The sequence below is a fragment of the Ceratosolen solmsi genome, unplaced genomic scaffold (genome assembly GCF_000503995.2).
Source record: "Ceratosolen solmsi marchali unplaced genomic scaffold, CerSol_1.0 scaffold6, whole genome shotgun sequence".
In the NCBI taxonomy this organism is placed as follows: domain Eukaryota; kingdom Metazoa; phylum Arthropoda; class Insecta; order Hymenoptera; family Agaonidae; genus Ceratosolen; species Ceratosolen solmsi.
Genome location: NW_011948414.1, coordinates 6,702,362 through 6,722,981, shown reverse-complemented (window position 1 = coordinate 6,722,981; position 20,620 = coordinate 6,702,362). Strand labels below are relative to the sequence as shown.

The window sequence follows — 20,620 nt, the reverse complement described above, 5'->3', positions numbered from 1 at the left end:
TTTTGGGGGGGGGGGGGGAGATAGAGATGCATAATGTACATGTAGATAGACAGAGAGCGCGACATCCGTTTCCTTTAGGTGCAAGATCGACATTGGCAATTTTTCGTTTGTATCGCGTTTTTTCCCCCTCCATTCTCTATACCCGCCCTTCGCTCTTCGTTTCGTGTTGCAATTTTCTTTATTTGTCCATTCGGTTACGTGCCCAGAGACGGACGAGCATGTAAATGCACACGTGCGCTTGTAAAGCGACTTGAGCGAAATAAAGGAAGTTTGATTGGGGATTGGGAGGAGTGGGAACGGAAGCTTCTAATGCCCCCAGAGAAAATTGTCACTTGCAAAGGGACGCTCATTGTATTTCGGACGAGCATTTCGTTTTTCAATTGTCCTCGAACAATTATATCAAGGAGACGCGGAGGCTTTTGCAATCGATGAAGAATAAAGACACATTGGTAAGAAATTTCTTCAGCCGCTATTGTGTGACGATATTCTTATTCGAATGTGCTTTTGCCGACTGATTGCAAAACTAGAAGTGAAATAGTTAAACAATGAGCGAACAATGAGTAACATGATTGATGTCCTCTCAGTATTAGGGTATTTTAATTGAAATATTTTTAATAATATCAATAATCAAAGCGATAGTCAAACGAACGATTATTCACGCCTGATACACGGCTGATGTGCATTTTATTGTGAACTAGAGAGACGAGAATCGGTAAACGGATCAGTCTGTGATGCAAGAGTCAACGAAAACGAGGACAAAAAATAATTAGATTCAAGATAATTATCTATCCATCTTTGTATTATAAGCGTCAGCGTATGAGAAAGTTGTGACATTCGTTTCTCTTCACTAAATATTTGCCTGCTGGCTGTGTTGAAAGGGCGTAGTTTCTTGTGGATTTTCGTATTTACAAGCCTAATTTGAGAGTGAAAGTGCATAACGGAAGAGAGAAATGAAATAATGGGGGTAAACGGTAAAAGTGTAGATTATCGAATGTAAGTATCGAGGCCTCGGAAATACGTGAATATGTTGAAAATACAAAACCTGAATGTCGAATAGTGTAATGTTATAATATTGGTAAAGTGTATTATTAATATTATCGAGGCATCGTTTTATCTAAGCAATCAAAGAAATTTCAAGATCGACATGATAAATGTGCGACGAAATTTCTTTTCCATTATTTTCATTGACTTAAGCAAGTAGCTAGCACACTGAGCAAGCGAGACTCGAGTTATTTCACTCTCGTAAAGATTTTTTCATTTATTATGAATCTTTTATTGAATTCGCACTCGTATATATCAACTATTTCAATCTCTTACAATTACTACGTTTCCCATCTTCTCGCTGTGCACTTATATCTTCTGTCTCTCTCTCTCTCTCTCTCTCTCTCTCTCTCTCTCTCTCGATCTCCCTCGCAATTCTTTTTCTTCATTTTGGGACGGGCGGATGCTTTGATTTTCGACTTTACCACTCGCGAAATCGTAGTACAAAGGATAGGCCAACCAAGCCATAATTTAATAAATATTCCAGCGAGTCGCCGAATCGTTTAAGTTTTCATAAATCCCCGAACGCCGTCGGGTCAAAAGCTTTTTAATTTCAACAGTTTTCACCGCCTAAGTCTAAATGTAAATTATCGTCGCTGCACTAAATATATCGTTGGTTCACTCCGATACTTTTGCAAATTATGCGCATCGTCGGACATACTTTTCAATGCTCTTTCGCGTTTTCTTTTTCATCCTTCTTTTATCTTTTCTTCCTCTTCTTCTTCTTATTCTTTTGCCTTCTTTAATGCTCGTGATAAAATGCTCGTGTTCACTCGCATACTTAAGCCGTTATAATTCATAAGCTTTCTTATTAAAATGCCAGACTCGTGATTGTATTAATGAAATTTTATTAAATATTTGGAACAAAATAGCCCAGCGCAAAACGTTTGATTTATCATTGGCTTCACACTACTTAACATTATAACTCAGTGACGTGTAAGCAATTTAGAAAGGCCACGGTATCGAGCTAACAACTCGAAAATTTATAGCGTTTTAAACGCGTAGGAAATAAAAAGGGCTGGACGTTTGTGAAACACGTGAATGCTTCTAAAATAACAAAGCAGCTCGGCTAAGGAAATTTAAGGAACCGACATATATATTCTAGGCGAATACGTCATCCATAAACGACGAATTTCCAGAGTTACTATAATGTATCGAAATAAGAAATTTTATGACTCAAGGACCCTCGGTTCCCTTTGACGCACAATATTGAATGGCGAGGATACAAGGAGGAAATGTATCAAAACTTTTGTGAATAAAAATGCTCGAACTAAGGTGCTATCGAATCAAGTATACTTTGTGTATGCAACTTCACGCGCAGTGTAAAATAATGGAATAAAAGAACATTTTTAATAATAAATCAAGACGAAGAATTTATTGAAAATAAAGGCATAGATACAGGGGATTAATTAATATAGTTCGTTATGCACTTGATAGATCTAAAATGACAGGTTTTTTTTTTTTTTTTTTTTTTTTTGTAGTCGTGTTTGTTTTTAATCGTCTGACATTAGACTATCAAACATCACTTAGCATAAATAAATAAGTTAAATATAAGGCGTACGAGTTTACCATGAAAAGTGTCAGCTCAAAAGATCCAGTAGTTTTTCGGTCAGCAAAAAGTGTTAACGTCTCTTGTCGAGCCCTCTTACTTCGAAATCACTAACTCACAGCTTTAAAATCACCCGGAAATTATTATTTTATCCCGCAATTTCACGACGTTCATCATAGACATACGATCTTTTTTTTTCTTTGTTTTCTTTCTTCTTTTGTTTTTTTTTTGTTTTTTTTTCTTTGTTTTGTTTTGTTTTGTTTTATTTTGCTCAAAGCTCGTATACAAACATCTACTTTCTTTTTCGGATCATTCCTACTTACTAATCACGATAATCAATTCATATAGCAATGTCAAAGGTAAAAGACTACTACTATGTATTAGCCTGCCGATGAGATATTCAAAGTGGATAAGGATATTTTTAAAACAATAAAGCCGAAACATTTTTTTAAATATCACATCGAGATCCTTGGGAGCGGAAGAAACAAGTAACATATACGCGGTTGTGCCTCTCCTCTTTCATTTTAGACACATTTACCATGAGATTTTAGAAAGGTTCGTTAACATCCATCTCCTTTTGTAAGAGTTGACGCGAGCCCGAGCCTTGGTCAAGAAATTTTTTCTCTACTTGTTTTAGCAGGTGCCCTTATTTGGTTGCGTTACATACATCAGTAGCTTCGTGAATACGTGTTATTTATTTATTAATTTTGTGCATTTTATCACTTAAGTGATCAGCATTTTTCAAATGACACGACGATTCAAGCTCTCTCCTGTTATTCTTCCTTCGTTTTTCAGTTCGGTTTGAATATTCTCGCGCTTCTTTACTCTATAAGTGGATGGTCGAAAATTAAAAAATCGCCTTGATTAATTTTGTCGGGTCGACGATTTATGCGTATTATTTTTTAAATTAAATTAAATTTGAGATAAAACAAAAAAAAAAAAAAAAAACAAAAAAAATAAAAAAAAAAAAAAAAAAAAGTTTCGTAATTGAGTAAATTTTTTACATTTTTAATCCCGTAGGTAGATGTACTAGTTTATTACATAATATTACGATATAATTTTAAACTTCAGGCTTGTATGGTTAAATGTGACAAGATTGAAAATAGTTTTTAATTGCTGAACGTGCAGTAACAAAGTATAGGGAGATTTGCGGATTTTAATGCATTCGTACGCCAATCAAAAAGTCTAATATGATTTTACCTCTTCTTCTTTTTCTTCCGTACGACAGTATGTAATATAACGAAAATAAAACACGCAATTCTCGTCTTATTTTTTCATAAAAATTTAAAATATATATGAAATTAGCTTAAAGCTAATATATATGAAATTTTTGTTCTTACAATTTTTAATGGTTCTGTCCTATTAACATTTAAATCACAATTAAAATTGCCAAGCGATTAACAAAAGAAAAAAAGACAAAAAACCAAACAAAGAAAAACAAAGAATATCAGCGCGTCGTTTTGAAAATTATATATAAAATTAATTAGTTAGTCTGAATAAAGAATAACCAAATTGGAATAGGTAATACGATACAACCATAATCTTTTTAATAAAAACACAATGCAAATCCAATGCTGTAGGAATATAATACATAATAGTTACACTAAACGATTTTATAAGCAGCATTAATTAATATCGCAAGTGTGTCATTAATAATAAACAGGCCAATTCAGAGAACGTAACACATCCTAAATCATAATAGGTAGATAATAACAAAAACAAAACAAAACAAAATAAAAAAAATCGTATGATCGAAAATAGAGCTAATAAGTTAGGATGTATATACGCCAATTACCTATTTTCAAATAATCCCGATATACTTTCTAAACTCAGGTGCAAACTTAAATTACCTCAATTTATCAAGAGGCATAGAGCCTCATTAATAAGCATTATAATCTAAGTACGAGGATTAATGAAAGACCAGTACGCTCTTTCAAGACGATACAAGCTTTATTTCCCCAAAGTAGCTCCCGATAAAAAACCTTCGTAAACCAAAATGTAGCCAGGTATACATTCAATATACAAGTTTTCTATAAAGTAGTCCCGCTAATGTTTGGAGAGCAGCGTAATTTTTGTTAAACATAGGATGAGGGTAATTTAAAACGTGCTTGGCATAAAAATAAGACCGGCAGCGCTAACAAAAGTGAAATAATTGTAGATAAAGAGCAAGTTCGGAGGCTTAGTCGACGTCTTGAATCGACCCTTCGAGACCGCCTCGTCAAAATCCCGACGAGCCTCGCACTGGCTTCGATCCGAAAAGCCTCCCGAGGATTCTTCGTCCTCTCACTCTCCCTCTTCTCCGCGATCGGCTTTATCGCCTTGAAAACGGATTCTCACGAGAGACGTCCCCGTTGTCCCACACCCTCGATCCCTCCCCCTCGTCCACCGCGCCGCGCAAAGCAACGAAGCACCTAGGTGAGCGACGGAGAGCATGAGAGACGGAGAGAGAGAGAGAGAGAGAGAGAGAGAGAGAGAGAGAGAGAGAGAGAGAGAGTGCGAGGGAGAGGGAAACCGGTCCCTAGCTATTGACGAGAGGCCCCGGGATGAAAAAAGGAGCTAAGTTTTTCGCCAGAGCTGATCCTTTTTCGGTGGCCAGGAGCCAACGAGCAATAGCCGTTGTTACGCGGACACCCCCTCCTGCCCACACCTCATGGCCAACTCCACTTTTTGCAACGAATTTCTCGCTATGAGAGTCACCCAAGACGTAAAGCTAATGTTCTTGTGTTTCTCAGACTGTTGAGTGATGATCCTTGAGACAAGGCAGTCTCACTCTCTCACTCTCTCTCTCTCTCTCTCTCTCTCTCTCTCTCTCTCTCTCTCTGCTATGCGATCCCAAGCGTCCGATCGCTTTTTATCGAGATTCTTTCACAAGCTTCGAGTTGACATTGGCTGTGTTCAATTCCTATGTATCTTCGATAGCAAGGAAAAGCTTGTCTTCAAGTACTTTTGCGCACGTGCAAAAGTAAAAATCCCTTTGACGTTACAATCATAAAATTTCAGTGTGGGTATTAAACCGTGAGATCAGGATTCTAAAAGATATTATTATTGGTAATGTCTTGATACTTTTTATCAAAATATTCGATAAGATTTATTGATTAACCATTTGTAAAATAATACTTTTTGCTTCTGCTTGAGGAAAGGAAAATTTCATATAAGATTTTATAGATTCGACAATGAATCTAAGTGCAAGTTATACATAATTTTTTTAAACGTATGTTTAAGCTCTTTTTTTATAATTTTACAAAAATCATATCCTATCCAATATTATGTAATTTGACAAGTCCGCTAATCAAATAACGATAATATAACATAATCATATAAAATCTATAGGTAAATATTAAATTAAATATTAGTCGGTAAGATAAATCGCTCATTCGTATAAGCATATCTATTATAAGTAATGATTATTTTAAAAATTTGCAACGCTCACATTTCAGACTTAAATTGATTAAGATAATTATTATTGAATTATAATGTAAATACTAATTTGGTCATTGGTGCATTTACCCTTTAGCTGCCTATAAAAAGTCACAGATCTTTTTACGACCGTTGCTCAAACCTGTCTACGATTTATCCAGATAATATACATAATTCATTTGTATTTGTAATTGTAATTTGAATAATCCAAGTTGTAAACATGAAAATTGATGTAACATATAAATGTTATGAATAATTTTTAATTGCATATATTAATGCCATTAGCATAAATTTTAACATTAGATATATTTACAGTCTGGGTAAGAGGAAACTAGAAGAGATAATAGAAAAAGATGGATAATGAATAAGCCCTTTTTATTTTATTCGTTACTGATTTTAAGATATAAGTCTTATACATTGTACATTCGCACACAAATATACTAAATCTTCTAGACCACACTAAACATTCAAACTAATTTTAGCCTTTACGATGTTTATTTATTAATAATAATAATAATAATAATAATAACAATGGTTTAGAAAGTAAATTAATGAAACGTTTTGAAAAATTCAGTGTCCTACAAAATTTACTGATATACATAAATGTATTCAAGCGCGTGTTAGTACTTTTATAATTAAAGCTGCAAAGTGTTAATATGACGCTCGTGCGAACAATTATAAAATTTGATAATTTTAATTACAGACAATAAGCCGAGCGGACCTGCAAGAAATCAAACAGACAAAATGACAAAGCGAACAATGGAAAATACAGAGGGCGAGAGAATCTAATATGATCGATCAAGAGAGTCGTATGTACAAGTAAGAGAGGCTCTTCTAGAATTTATTAATAATAAAATAAGAACGAATGGAAGGGAATGATAAAGAAAATATTGGAGAGTGGATTCGACAATAAAACATTCTGGAAAAGTAATATTCGCTATAGTTCTTCTTTAGGGGTGGCTCGGAAATATTAATGAAGGACAAAATGATAAAAGGCATATAAGATGGAGTTTGAGCATGAAAGAATATCAAATTTGCGACAAGAATTATGAATATTTATGGCATCGGCCTTTGCTGGTCCCTAAGAATTTCAGATACAAGGTTAACGTTGTTTTGATTGTGTTGGTCGAGGGAGTGATGAAAATGACGACAAAATGATACTTTTTATCCTGTAATTGTGTCTGTTCATTCTCTTCGGACTTTTAATTAAATTTTTCCTCGAGTTCATTAGCATTTTTATAATGCATTCGCAAATGCATGAATAATATTTGTCTGATTATTAAACTCGCAATTTTGAATTTGATTCCAATGATGGAGATACGCTATAGTCATTTTCATTACATATAAATATCTTAAACAAGTTTAAATATCAAACAAATGATCCGACGAAATATGCAATATTTTATATTTTATATATATCGAAGATAATCGTAAAGTTTAAAAGCCTCACGTGTCGAACAATAATTTGAAATTTCAATTCAAACTGAAATATTATAATTTTTATCATTTGTACTATACTACTTATATTAATTATTACTCTCCAATTAGTTAATACACTACTACCTTTACAATTTATTCGACTGCCAATTGCATAAAGTACACGTAATGGCGTTATTGTCTTCCACATTTGCGTCTAACGCAAAGCATTTGAAGCAAACAATAGATATATTTTGTAGCTGAATTATAAATCTTCTCATTCGACAAAGTATTAAATGCTGCAAATGAAAGATTCTCACACATCACTTTAGGGTCGATTCCCATAAAATATTGCTTATAATATGCAATGTAGAGTCCGTTAAGAATAATCCATCCTTTGTTCAAGCAAATGTTTCTTTGTTACTTTCACTTTCTCGTCGCGGCGTCGCTGTTTCTTTTATGGCCCATACATCGTAATTCCCTACTCGTCTGTTCGAGCGTTTCCGATGCAAATTCTATATGTATCTTCAATGATCTTTGTCGTTGCAATCGAGCGCAACGTTAGTGATAACATTCGAGTGAGTCGCAGAATCTTTCGAAGCGAAAATTTCGCCGGATGTTTCTCACGCCACTCATTTCTCCAGCTACGCCGATCATGTAAGAAGGGTGGAAGGAAGCAAGGAAGAAACCATTGGGACTCGTGCTTACTCGGAAATCGCGTGATTCCACTACTCGAAGTGCCTAATCGTGGCTCTTTCCTTACTTCGCCTCACCATAAATTCAGCATTTCTTAGTAAGAGGCGAGCCAAAGGAATTATCGATACGATATTCAATTGTTTTTCATAACAAGAATTACGGTAATAATAATGATAATAAGTATAGTAAATACGATAATAACGTGAAGGATGGATGTTAACTGCCGGAAATAACGATAACCACAACGACAACAAATAAAAAAAAAATAAGAAATGTAAGGAAATATGTTTAGTTAAAGAGTATGCGATATTTTAATTTATCCAAAATTTACCATTTCATTTTACTTTCGAGGCGTGTTGAAATTTTATATAATCGTATGGAATACGCGCATCTGTCGACAGACGCATTGTCAAAGAAGATTTCCATCGAATATGCAAAAAGTAAAAAAGATATTGTTCCATCGTCCGCACTTGGAACATCGTTGAGTGAATACTGTATTCCCCCCGCGCCCCCAACCCCATTAAAACTTGAATTTACCTCCAACAACGAGGTGTATCTTTTTCTTAGTAGGATCTCTCAAGGTTCGAATAACTATAGAGATTATAAAAAATTAAGATCGTCCATAATTGCTGTAAAAATACCTGAAAAATAGAATTTATTTGGAAAATGGGTAAATTTTCTAGAAGTATTTTCGATAAATGATTCGTAATGGTTGCCAACCGCATAGACTCTCCCATAAATAATGAATATAATTAATTATTTAACAATGCATTGAAATTGTAAGAAAAGTTGACGTTTAGAAAAAAAAAAAAAGTGCCTATTCATAATGAACCAATCGATTAGCCAAGTTAAATTATTCTATTCATCAAATCCGCATATTATTAGCCTTATGATAGTCCTCCTCTCTTTCCTATGGTTAATTGATAGACAATTGAGAAGGATGGATGTATTAAGAAATACGATTGCGTGCCTTTTAAATCCTCGCAAATTATCTGAAAACCTAGACGCTATAAAGCGAGCCATTAGACACGAATAAAGCCGATGTTTATAAATATTTATAAATATAATAAAGGATTAAAAAATTGGGCAAATATTTTATAAGGTAATAAGGGGGACTGTATAAGTGTGAGTTTAATGTTTGCCGTAGTAGTGGCGCGCGCAAATCGCAAGCCCCTAAAAGCAGAGCAAAGGAAGACGAGAAAAAAGAGAAAACAAAGGAAGAATGGGATCGATTTTCGTTACAATCGAGACGACGATATTATATTGCCGTGCCTCTCCCCACCCGACCAAACGTTATTCTTAAGTATTCTCTTCGATTACAGACGTACGCGGCTTTTTCCTATCCTATTACTCGTTTTCATTTGCCTTTTATGTACATTTTCTCTCGCCAGCTTTGAACTTGAAGCTTTCCTTCTACCATCATTGACTATTGTATGAGAACTACTGCTGGATCGTTAAGAATTACGAGGTAATGATAATGTATAATGAATGTTCTTATTTGCAGAAGGATAATTAATGCACAATCGTCATATAAATGCTTGTATATAAATAATTGCTGCACAAATATTCTTTTAATTTATTCATTACGTTCAATATTTATTCAATAGGATTATTCGATTATATGGAAATTATTTTTTCTCGCCATTATTTGACACAATTTGCATGTAGTGTATTGTATTGGAGAGTTCAATTAAATTATCGTAATTCAATTGTAATCGTATCGGATGATCGGATCCCAATAACAGTATTGCAGCTCGTAGACGGAGGCAAATAGCGCAAAATTATCGATTGAAAGTTTCTTTTCAACACGCAAATTTTCAACATGCGAAGACATTGGACGAGTAAATTGATAATGGTGGCAATTTTTTATTTCCAATAATCATACGCCAGTACTTATTTTCGGTTAATTATCGGTGCTGATTTTTACAGCCAATGATTCACTTTCACTTCAATCAATACTCAACTGCGAGTAAATTAAAACGGCTATAAGTAAGAACATAACATTTACCATATCATTCTAAATAAAGATTCAATTTATTAGAAATGAATATAGAATCGCATATTAAATTTCCGATTCTGTCATTCAACGACAATATGATACATAAAATGATCGAGGAAAGCTTATCGAATTATATCAAATGCGCGCCTATCTAGACTCTTATAATCGCCTGCGCATACGTAATAAGCAACAACAAAATAACCGTAGGCTTTTAATTATTTTCGGTCACTTAAGAAAATGCTCGTCTTTTTCACTTATCAATCCTATGATCAAAAAATGATCAAAGCAAAACCCTTTCCCCTTAACGAATCCTTTCAATTTAAAACCGGCTTTCTAACAGTATGAGACATAAATTCACTCTGTGAACAGACATTTCGCAACAACGTCACTTTCATTTTTCCGGATAGACGCTAAGGGGTCGCGTCGCTTTATCCCAGCTACATTTCGGCAATTCTCGGCACCCCTCGGCTATCGAATTATCGACACTACCCTCGCGGCTACGGTTGACCCGATCACGATCGAGCTCTGGATGTTTTTAGCAAAGTCGAGACGACAATTGGAATTTTTCGATTAGACATTTCAACGGGACTGTGGTCATTAAGTTTCAATTAACGCGAGGGCAGATTTGGATTTCGGAAGGTTTCAATTGCCCCGGAATCAAATTTATACGATCGATCCATCTATCAGCGATACAGAATCTCTAAGGACTTTTAAGGACAGTTTGCTATTTTCTCGAGCACAAGATTTTCCGAATTAAATCGCTCATTTAAACCGTACGCCGTGAACTTTAACTCGTAAGAATTCTACAGATTGCACTCTTACGAGCCACGAGTGACTTTCACTTTTAAAGAAGCGAATGCCTGATCTGATTGTACGTCTCGGCTGCTGCTTAAACTGCTGAATAGTGCCCCAAGCTTTAGCAATCGACGAGCTTGAAATTTATCGATTTATGCGCTACTTCGAACATCGTTTAATCGTATGATTTGAAGCATTCAATAACAGAAATATCTACTGCTCGATTAACCAACTTGTCAAATTATACATTTTTATAAGTTTTGCAGATTACATCGCACTCGTTGGTTTAACTTTTCGCTTGTAATTTATTGTATTCACATTTAAATGTCGAATAATTTTATATCTTGTTAATTTGTATAACATGTGAAAGCCGAATGAATTATCCGTTCATTCGGTTGCGGAAGAAGTATTTATTTTATTTTACAATACGATATTTCGATACGAGATAAATTCTTAAAACCTAATCCTGATTCTAAAATGTAATTTTAAGACGTACGAATGACATTAATTAGCTTAGATAATTGCAGATCTTAAATTCGTGATACATATCTCTTATATTTTAGCAAACGTTAATTTTTGTTTGTTTGTTTGTTTGTTTTTTTTTTTTTTTTGAACGTTAAACTACTATGCTTTTAGTAGGTTATTTATTTGTTAAACGGTTATCAAATTTAAATCTAAGCATCATAATATTTCACGCGATAATACCACAGACAAACTTCACAGGTTCGTCGCTATTCCTAATATTTATTAATGCATACCATTAAGAGTATTAAATAGTGTATCGCTTATCACTCAAGGCATAACTACTGAATTCTAACGTTCGATAAGACCTTTGAGATTTTTCGAAATGTTACACACATTCTTTAATTAAAATTTTTTTTTTTTTTTTATTAATATACAGTACCGAAATATAAAAAAAAAAAAAAGGGTAAAATAATTTTTATGTCTCGTAAGTTCACTTGTATTTTAATTAATAATGAAATTAGTGGAAATAACGCGTGAAAAAGATTTGGTCCGGTGAAAACATAATTATCAATTAATTTTCATTTTCAACTAAAAATAGTCACAAACATTAAGTTTTAATGTTTCAATATAACCGTAGTCTCACCCAAGCGCATTTATCCATATAAGGATTTACAGATGCGAAGACAGATATATACGCATACATCAGCATTGAGAATAATGAAAACGACCTGCAGCTTTAACGACACTATTATCCGCGACTGAAGGTAGCCCGAAGAGAGCCAGGCAGTAGTTTACTCATGTTTATAATATTTTGATATCATCCTTACACGTGCCTATACGCACATTCATATTGTAACATTTATCACTTTATGCTACTACGCGTTGGCTTTTGTATTATCACTAACATTTAATATAACAATACGCGTGCAGATGAATATAGATAATGATAACAACAATAAATCTTTAATTCGTAAATGTAACTTCAAATGCGGATCCCTTACATAATTCATACGAATTTTTCACCACGCACGTCAATAACAATTGCATCATAATGATGAGATTTATAGTTAAGCTGTGAATGCGCTCCGAAGAAGGTAGATAGAACAAATACATATATGCTCCAAATCATCTCATCGTTAAGTTTATTAAATTAATATTCAAAAATGTTCTCCCGCTTCTTTATAAACTTAGGTCTATACAGGGGCAAATATTTTATAGTCGCGTTAGCGATTATTCCTACCATTAACCATTTTCGTCAATTTTTCTCCAGACATGAATATACATCCGATCAAATCTGAATCCGTAAAGTAGCACTAATTGAGAGAACTCGAGTTTATAGAATGAAATTGTAAAAAATGGCACGAATTCTATGCGTATGAATTTATCATTCTCCGCTCCATTAAGCTTAATTCACAAGGGTCACTATCGTCCTCGATGTCCTCGAACTTGCGCTCGATTGGAAGTAGCAGTGAGCCGATAGCAAGGAAAAAAACTTCAAAACAGACCATCGGAAAAATTGAATTCCATCCGAAAGCCCCAATAAAGTCCCCGTCCTCCCTTTAAAGTCGCCTCTTCAAATATTATCCACAGCCGGCACCCCAAAAAACGACCGATCGCCCCCTCTCCCTCGACATTGGCTCCTTGCGTTCGCGCAGAGGCAAAGCCAGTCGGCCCGGGGTTTGCGAAAAGACAAGCGACTACCGGGTCAATACTCGGGGTGCCCCATCCGCTTTAAGGGAGGAGCCACGGGGAAAGGAAAGGAGATTCGCAGCCGGAGGGGGAGGATGTACGTTGGCCCGCCTGAGCTGCCGATGACGCGGCGCTCGGCCGCTGGATGGCGCTAACCGGGAGGCTCACGCGGAATTCCTTCGCTGAGCTCGATCCTTTAACCCCGGTGTCGTTTCCTTCTCTAGCCTTTTCCCGACCTGTCGCAAATAACTAGCCCAGACTTTGCGCGCCTTTCCCTCGGCAACCAACCAACAAATGACCCCCGCCATCCCTCATTAATTCACAACGGATTTTCCTTCGAGCGGATTAACCATTGCTTTTCTCCTTTCAAGCTCGGCGATCCCACTTTATTTACCAAACATTTGTACATAACAATGTAGCCCGCGGTTATTTCGTCTTTCCAGGCTGTTGTGCACAATCAGTTCCTACCGTTAACTTCGTTACATTAATATTCCACTGGACAGATCGATTGACTCGCTCATTTTTTATTTTTAAACATATTGCATCTGTCAATTTATCTGTCATTGGATATAGGAGTTGGGACACTTTAATTGTCTATCTAGCTATTTGTATTGATTGCTCGAATATTCCTAGATGTATATAGAATATTCCTACAGTGGCTTACATCGACCACTTCCCGTCATTATTCTTTCTTCACACATTATATTCCCCGCGGACTCTTATGTTTGCATTTATAAAAATCACGAGTCCAAACAAATTGACGGCTCATGATCTTCCTGCGAATCCAAGTATTTATTGCCCCGAAAAGACCATGAGCATCTCGTTGAACAATCTATTACAATAAAGCTGGATGATACGTCTACGCGGAGAACATCATACACTGTAATGATTACACATAGCCATTGGCAAATAAACGAGGAAAAAACATGTCTATAAATGGACTGCCACCAACACGTTGGCGATGTATTAAAATTAACGATCGACATAAGCGACCAGGGGTAAAAAAAGTTTTGAAAAAGTTTTTCATCATCTGCCGTTCAACAAAAGGCCGCATGAAAGACCTTTTAATTCGCAGTCTTATTTTCGTATGGTACCTGCGTGCATTACAACAGTATCGTACCGTTAACTTTAGCGGGCCGAACTGCCGCAGGAAAGAGATAAAAAATAGAGACACGTCGAGAGGACGGAGAAATAGATACACGCGCGGTGTGAGTATAAAATAAAGTAGAAGAAGGGGATATATAGATAGAGGGAGGGGAGAGATAGATAGATAGACAGATAGATGGATAGATGGATAGATGGATAGATGGATAGATACAGGGGCAGGGGCAGGGGCTCACACGCACGCGCGCACAGAGAGAGAGAGAGAGAGAGAGAGAGAGAGAGAGAGATAGGAATATAAAGGATAAAGTTTTTTAACTGTGAGATGATGAAGATATTTAGTGAATTTGAAAGGCTAGAAGGAACGAAAATTTGAGAAATACAATTTCGAATAATTTGAAATGCAAAAATATGGAATTTTTTTCGAAAATATTTTTAAATTTCATAATAAATAAATTTATACGCAAGAATGTATATTATTTCCGAAACTTATTAAAAAACTCATCCAAGAATCGCCTCTAGTCACTGAAAGTTATCCCAACTGTGTATTCGATATTATACTTTTACGGTTAATAATGCTTGAAATTGAGAAGTTTTCTTATTTCGGCTACAAGAGTTTCCCTTTCTGTTTATCTTAACTTATGTCTTAATTTTATTATTAAAATATTAACGGAACAATCACCACAAGTTTTTTTTTCTTTTTCAGCAAGTAATTTTCCTTGGGTGCGATGCTATTTTAGTATAAGAAAAAAATCTTACACAAAATGATGATATATGAGATAAAACAATAAAATAGATAAATACAGGTAGCGGTAAAGTAAACAGAACCACGTAATAAGCGACAGATTTAAGAGAAAGAAAGAAAGAAAGATAGAGCGGTTAAAAAAAAAAAAAAAAAAAAAAAAAAAAAAAAAAAAAAAAAAAAAAAAAAAGAAGAAGAACAAAGAAGGAAGCCTTTGAATGAAATAGCGAATAATGGAGTAAAAGAAGGGAAACATTCTCGTTTGCCACTCTACCTCTCCTCTACCGCCTCTCACTCTCCCTCTACCGTCTACTTTCTACCCTTGAATCTTGATTGTGTAACTGTCAAGAGCGTTTCCTCCTCGCCAATGATTAGAATCTCATGCCAAACCCTGCTTACTTAGGCGTCGAGGCTGTAGCAGCTTACAACTAACCAGAAAATTCATTGGCCCTTTAGTAGATTAAGTTACTTCTGTATTGCTGAACATCCGAGTATATTGGTGTATCTGAGCGGCCATGGGCTATATATTATAATATCGAAAGTATCAATATATTATTTGTTTAGTGAGAGAGCACAACCTATTGTTTGCATGACGTAGGGAAAAAATTATAAGCGGTTTTTTTTTTTTTTTTTTTTTTTTTGTTAGCAAAATGAATCGATATTTTCTATGTATATAAAACATATTTGACGGTTGATAGCAAGTGCAAGTGAAGTATTATTGCTTTGTTCTAAATGCAGACTAGGCTTTTGCAATGGCTTATTATGAGTACCCTGCGATTAGATCCACAATGTAATAGTAGATGAGTTTATTATCTCACTTCTCGGTCAACAACAGCAAGTCGGTAAATAATCCAATATTAACAAAGATCACTTTCATATCAAATTATCGTCGTTTCTTTTAATTAAGTACAATTTATACTTGGTAAGCTGCTGAAAGCTCGGTGATTATCGGCTTAGAGCAATGTTAACATCCGCGTTAGTATTCTAGTCATTAAACTTAAAGCTCATCACATTGTGGAGTTTCCATGTTAAACGTGTTGGAAGTAGTACCAGTACAAAACTAATTGTACAGTTACCTTAGTTACGCTATGCTGATAAACACGACCGCGATGTTATTTCGAATAAGGATTGTTGGTTTCGTCGCAACATCCTTAGATCGACTGATATATATATATATATATATATATATATATATATATATAATCAATCAAATATAATCAATCAATCAATATACATACATACATATATATATATATATATATATATTTACACACGCGCGTGCGCACGCACACTCTGAACTGAAGCCTATTGGGATTGTAGCAATTTATCATCACCTATCGATTTAGAATCCATTTAAGTCCATATCTATGCACATTAATTTAATCTCCGTATCATAAGATGTCAGCTATGCAACAAGAATAATAACATAATGGATATAATAGTATTTATTTAAAGAACTAGCTGAAAGAACTATACGAACAACCCGTAACGCGTTTGCTGCCACTAAAAATAAGAATATTAATATAAGCCATGTGTCCTTGATGGGTGAATACTAGCTATAAACTCTTACGGCGCTAGTATTAGAAAAAAAAAGTTTATTCGACATTGAATCAATCAATAGCAATAAATAAATAAGTAATAGCTGCGGGTATCTATCTATCTTTCTCTTCGAGTCATCTTCCTACCATAATTACGTCGTATGAAATCAGAGACATGACGTCACACGGCACATGTAGCAATAAAAGATTACATGAAATTCACGGTAGCGCATACACGGCGTACATTTGTCACAGACTATGATCAGCGATAAAAATTATCCAATGAATAGATTCGTTCGATTTAAATAAAAATGCATAACGATGCATCTTCTCTCTTCTGCTCGCTTTGTCGCAACATCGGCTATTTCGACGACTCTGCTCATTTCCGCATTAATACAGGCTGTGTGTTTACGGCAGTAGTTAACGTAATCATAATTTACCGAAGATTAATGAGGCGCGAACCGAGTATGCGAATAGTTAGGAAGTTGTTTGAGAGAGAGAGAGAGAGAGAGAGAGAGAGAGAGAGAGAGTTGGCGCACTGTTCAAATCCCACTAGCCACCGGATACGCAATCTTTAATTCCGTGAATTTCGAAGGTGGATGAGGATGGAGTGGTGGGGAGGGTTGCGGAGACTGCGACTCGCGGTTTGCTCATTGAACAATGGACGGTATGAGGCACCATTGTCCCAGTGTCTGAGACTGTTGGGGTCGAGATTCGAGCGATCGATTCGAGATGTGAGCTATTGTGGTCGCACCGAATAATCACGTCGCACGGTTACGTTCGCGCTTTTATTTATCGAAAGTGCGTAAGACACTTTGAGCGTGAACGTGGAGTTTTTTGCCTTGTGAATTTAAATGTCAAAGGGATGCTTAATGTTTAAGAATTGATGTCGAATTCTTAATTTATTCTCCAGCGAGTCGTTAATGTTTTGTCTGTCGTGTCTTTCTAATTGAGAGAGAGAGAGAGAGAGAGATAGATAGGTAGATACAGAGAGAGAAAGAGAGAGAAAATCCATTGACTTACATTTTATAATTAAATTAATTGTAAAACACGTTATTATATTACTTGGGTACTACTGTAATAATACGTAAAATGATATTGCATTTGAAATTCACTTTCCACTGCGAGTGTATTCGTGCTTGTATTATCATAATACTTGAAATAAATTCTGCTCGACACAAACACTGACACTATGAAATATTATCTCGCGAAGATATTGACATTCTTATTGCAAGTCGTAGACAATGATTCTTCTTGAATATCAATGCGTATTATTTATTTTAGATGCATGAAATGAACGTTTGAGCCAAATTAAAAGAATGAATTTAACTTTCAATTTGCTCAATTATTTGGATGTAAAAGTTTTCTTATTACAAAAATTGCTAACTCTATTTTATATTGTGCGCGCAAATAAAACTTACATGACGATAATAGTTGGCAAAATATGTAAGGCCATAAAAAGTTTGTTCTTTAAAAACTTTTTTGAGACGTCTGATTAAAATGCAAAAATCGATTGTACGAGTTGTAGACTTTCAAACTAATGAAAATTAAAATAGATAACCCACTTGAATTTAAATTTTTAGGCATTTATGCGGTTAGAAATAATTAAAAATAGAAATTTCCTACTAGACTATTATTATGTAGATTGGACAGTCGTTGATAAAGAAATATACTTTTATTAAAAATTGTGCGAATCCCAGACATTGATAGGCACAAATAAAAATAGGCCGACTAATGTTGATAATTAATTTTTTATAAATTAATAATGAACGCGTTTTTTTGTTTTGTTTTTGTTTTTGTTTTTGTTTTTGTTTTTTTTTTACGTCTCGCGAATGCACGAACGGACCACTACTGTGTAATATAGGGAGCGAGCGAGCGAGTATAGCCAAGTGCGGAGGATGGGGATAGGGAGTAAAAGAAGAGGAGGAAGAAGAGGAGGAAGAAGACGGAGAGTCAAAAAAAGAAAGCAGCTTGCTGGCTACGTTATTACTTACATATAAATGGTGACTATAGTAATATTACAAGAATAAATGTCGGTTAATTGCCGGTGGACAGTCAGCTTCACTTACCTGAAACAAGGTGAGAAAACAGAAGCATTTAATGAAAAGAATTTCGGTATTGAAGAGTTTAGTATTGGGGGTGAATAATGGGGTGGGGGCGTACCGCGAAGCGGAGGATTATGTAGTCATTGCACGAAACAACGAATGTTATAAATGTTTATGAAGTGTGCGTGATTGATCACTGATACTTACATTCTCGTCCGCAGTTTATTTTACAATGTATTCGTGGAGGTGGAGCGGTAAATTTTGACCCGAGTCAGAATAATAATCACTTCCAAAAACTTATAATTTATATGCTAATTATGCGGTTGCATAATTAATTTAATACATTGCCTTACGGTGCATTCATTATATACGCAACGAGTCCAAATCACGAAATACTCGATTTCTCTGTATGCGAGAATATGTAGTGCGATCCGGAAATTTTAATAGAAAATTTTCATTTTCGTTTGCGAGCGAGAGAGCGTACTTTTACGGGAGTGAGAGGCCCTAACCAACTTTAATAAGCTAGAATAACCCGTGTGCATCTATCGATCCATCACTATTTTACATTAGAAAAAAAAAACAAAAAACAAAAAACAAAAAACAAAAAAACCAAAATAAAAAAAAGAGAAAACGAGTCGTATGAAGGAAGGCTGGATATTCACAAGGTAAAAGGCCTTCGAGGGCGTCGAACAAATATTTGTCTCTCGAAGAGGAAGATGGGGAGGACGAAGAAGAAGAAGAAGAAGAAGAAGATGGAGAAGAAGGAGGAGAAGAAGAAGAAGAAGAAGAAGAAGAAGAAGAAGAAGAAGAAGAAGAAGAAGAAGAAGAAGAAGAAGAAGAAGAAGAAGAAGAAGAAGAAGAAGAAGAAGAAGAAGAAGAAGAAGAAGAAGAAGAAGAAGAAGAAGAAGAAGAAGAAGAAGAAGAAGAAGAAGAAGAAGAAGAAGAAGAAGAAGATGGAGATGAAGGAGGAGAAAAAAAAAGACGACGTTGCGGTAGAAATTAAGTGAGACGGTAGGACAGAGTAAACAGTAAGAGGTAGAAGCGTTAAAGATGAGAAAATCTTGGCTACTCTCAATCGTCGTACCGCAAACAGAACACACATTAAATGGGGGAAGCGCGAGAGCGAGGGCAGACACATAAGAGGGCGGAACCCAAGGCCACGGAAAAGGGATGAAGAAACTCATACGATAGGCCACGGAATGGGGATGAAGAAACTCATATGATCCCTTGGCTAGACGCCTGCATATCAACCCTTCTTTTATTGTGATTTTTTGCCGCGCGAGACGACCATGCAACGGGGACAGATGCTGGACGAATTTTTTCACAAGGACTAAGAGGGAGGAAAAGTGCCAGGGAAGGTCGAATGGTAGATTAGATGCGACGTGAACCGCAGAAAGCAATTGCTGAGACAATGCAGCAAGATATATGAAGGAGGATAGCGGGTGAATGAAGATAGAAATGCGAAAGGGTCAGTGAAAAGAGTGCTGAATGTAGATAAGGACTTTTTTACTTCATGCAGGGGGTAGGGAATTATTCATTTTATCAAGCCGTGAGAGCCCGTGAAATTGCACTATTACTCGAAAGTGCGTATTTATAGTGCAATGTAAATTAAAAATTGTGACTGCTCGGTTTAATTTAACAGTACATTAAGGACCTACAAGGGCCCTATTTACGTAAGGCATAAGTACAGCCGACAAGATGGAATCGATCGATTAATCTCGACACAAAAATGAATACATTAGCGCTTTGGGTGAGGCTCTGGATGTTTGGGGGTGGAGCTCTGCTAAACACGAGGCTCCTATTTTTTTTTTCCTTTTTTTTTTTTTTTTTTGTTGTTGCTGTTATGATTCATATACGAGCACATGTAATTAAGTATTTAGTTCGTATTTATCAAAAAAATCTTTATTGACGTTATGAGGCTTGTAATTTTCTGAAGATTAATATATTAATTGTATATAATTACCGATACGATGTAAAAGATTACGACCAATAAAAATTTCCAAATGATTATTTATTCATAACGAGATTAGTGGTTTTATCCGTAAACGTAATTTTAATAATTTTATTAAAATTTTGCGTACACAAGCACGACGTTATGCTCAACAATTTCAATAATACTCTGCATAC

The 20,620-nt window shown here is 35.4% G+C and overlaps 1 protein-coding gene across 1 annotated transcript in view; it reads right to left on the bottom strand.

Moving 5' to 3' along the window:
• The window catches only part of Utx (Utx histone demethylase), a 146,277-nt gene that overhangs the window by 61,426 nt on the left and 64,231 nt on the right, over nucleotides 1-20,620 (bottom strand). The window lies entirely within an intron of this gene.